This window comes from Engraulis encrasicolus, chromosome 10 (assembly GCF_034702125.1).
Source record: "Engraulis encrasicolus isolate BLACKSEA-1 chromosome 10, IST_EnEncr_1.0, whole genome shotgun sequence".
Classification (NCBI taxonomy): domain Eukaryota; kingdom Metazoa; phylum Chordata; class Actinopteri; order Clupeiformes; family Engraulidae; genus Engraulis; species Engraulis encrasicolus.
This window is the reverse complement of record NC_085866.1, coordinates 35,717,838-35,720,337: the sequence shown is the minus strand read 5'-3', so window position 1 is coordinate 35,720,337 and position 2,500 is coordinate 35,717,838. Positions and strand designations below refer to the sequence as shown.

General features: G+C 42.1%; 1 protein-coding gene across 1 annotated transcript in view; it reads left to right on the top strand.

Moving 5' to 3' along the window:
• The window catches only part of grm6a (glutamate receptor, metabotropic 6a), a 57,448-nt gene that overhangs the window by 46,141 nt on the left and 8,807 nt on the right, over positions 1-2,500 (top strand). The gene's annotated exons all lie outside the window — the stretch shown is intronic.

Genomic DNA, 2,500 nt, shown 5'->3' with positions numbered 1-2,500 from the left:
CATGACATGACAACAAATAATTCAGAGGGAAAAAAACTGAATTTGTGAAAAATGAAAATGAGTTTCATAGGGCCCTCAGCTTGCTTTGGTGAATTGGGGTAATTTGCAGATTTTGTTTGGTGCAATACATGTACAGTAGGTTGTGGATTAAAGGGTGAAAGTGTACCATGTACACCACCTGCATTGTCTTGGTAATCTGACTCTCGCCAGCTGGTATGTTTCGTCTTTGTCCTCACATCCTACCATCTGGGTATCCCCCATAACCTATGTTGATGCTGACTTTCACAAGACTCAGATGGTTGCGTGAGGAAACGGGAATGCCCTCGCGTCTGAGTTTGGCGAAACCCAGCCAGATGGTGTAACTCAGGTTATTATCTTGCTGGATTTTGTATTGATTTATGTGGTATGGTGTATTCCACAGAGAATGTTCTATACTGTATATGTGACCTGTGACTCATTAATACTAGAGGATGGAGCACAGATACTTTATTGATTCAGAAGGAAATTAAGGACAATGTGAATGGGAACTTTAGTGATGAAACTGTGAATGAAAAGTGACAGTGTTGCAAAGTGAGTAGAAATGTGAATGAATCTATTAGTATTTCTGTTAAATGTTATTTTCATATCATCCATTCAGCCATTCATTCATTCCATCATTCATGTTCATGTGATTTGTGGTAGGTGTGAATTTTAGGCTGGTAATGTGAATGTCAGTAAATGAGTAGCGGAATTTAAGAGCCCTCACTTGAAATTTAATTGAACCATCAGGCTCTTTATCTATTTCAGTGAGGTTTTTTTAATCTGGTTGTCATACAAGTCTGCAATGAGAAGATACTGTATCTGCAACCTGTGGCTTGTGAATGTACATTTCTGTGAATGGGAATATGTGAAGGAAATATCACTTGACATGTCTCTTGACAAATTAATCTTTGTTGTGGTCATTATCTTGTAGCTAGTTTTTTTATTGAGTTTTACACATCTGCTACACCTGCTTGTTATTGCAGCATCAGAGGTATGAATCACTGCTAGCAGGAACACCGTGTGCATTTCCTCCTAACATGTCACCTTTCCAGCGGAGTAGCTGATCTTCCTGTTTGGGATTCTCATTATGATAAGATGAGAGTTCAGAGCTGGTCGGATCAAGTTTATTGGATTTTGACTTTCTGAACCCAAGACTGACACCTCTACTTAATCCACAGTGTAGTGATTAGAATGACGTCTTCTCACTTCAAATGTGAATTAATCTCAGAAGTGTAAATATATATTTCAGTAAGTTTCATTGAGCTTCACAAGAAATTTAGGAAGGATGGAGTCAGCCCCCAGTTTGCATTAATGAATCGTCATGGTCTTGGAGTGATGGGCATTTTGTTCAGCTGAACTGCAGAGGAGAGTACTACAGATAGAGTAGAGATACTTAATTGATCCCGAAGGAAATTAAGGAACATGCATAGCTGATGATGTAAACATGATGAACGAACAAACAAAAAAGAGAACGTCACTTTGTAGTAGATCTGTCCTCATACAGTTGCTTTGAGTAGGTAGCATTTTGATTCTAGAACATTCTCGAAAAAAAAAATCCATTATCGAACGAGTGGCTATTTCAACCAACGTTTTTTTTTTTACACTGTCATTGATTTCAACGCAACTTGAAATGGGCTTGTTCAATTCACCCACATCAAAATCCCTCTTAGCGTTCATTAGATAACTGCGCACTTGTGGAACCGTTGGAATAAAATATAGGGATATTCGGGATGCCATGCTGCGCACATTGCAGTCTAGTAGTAGCCATCATTCCACCGCTGTTGGACGAAAAAAAAACCCCCTTACACCCTCAACAGTGCTGAAGCCTTCAGCCATTTTGATGTGTGGCCAGTTCACCTCATTTCTCGTTGAATAAATTATGGAGGGGTCGAGGCGCGAGTTGAGAAACCACCATTTCAGCCCTTATTACTCTCATACATCTTCCCACACTGTAGACCCCTATGAGCAATTCTGGAAGTCTGTGTTGAGGTATAGTGCTCAGGCCCCCAGACACAATGGAGAGTGTGCTGTGTGGTGCTGCTCCAGCTGTTCCCAGACCGGCTGCATACAGGGGAAGGGGGGGGTGGGGGGGGGATTACACGGCTAGTTAGCCAGGGTCTCTGACCCAATCTAAATGTGCTACAGTTGTTAATCCAAGTACTGCTGTAGACAATCCACAAGAACCATAAACACAGCGATTGCGTGCTCTGTCATGCTCTCTCTCTCTCTCTCTCTCTCTCTCTCTCTCTCTCTCTCTCTCTCTCTCTCTCTCTCTCTCTCTCTCTCTCTCTCTCTCTCTCTCGCTCATGCTAGTGCTCGTTTTCTCTCTCTCTCGGTCTCTCTCTCTCTCAGTCTCTCTCTCTCGGTCTCTGTCTCTCTCTCTCTCTCTCTCTCTCTCTCTCTCTCTCTCTCTCTCTCTCTCTCTCTCTCTCTCTCTCTCTCTCTCTCTCTCTCTCTCAACCCCACATCCCCATCTAAC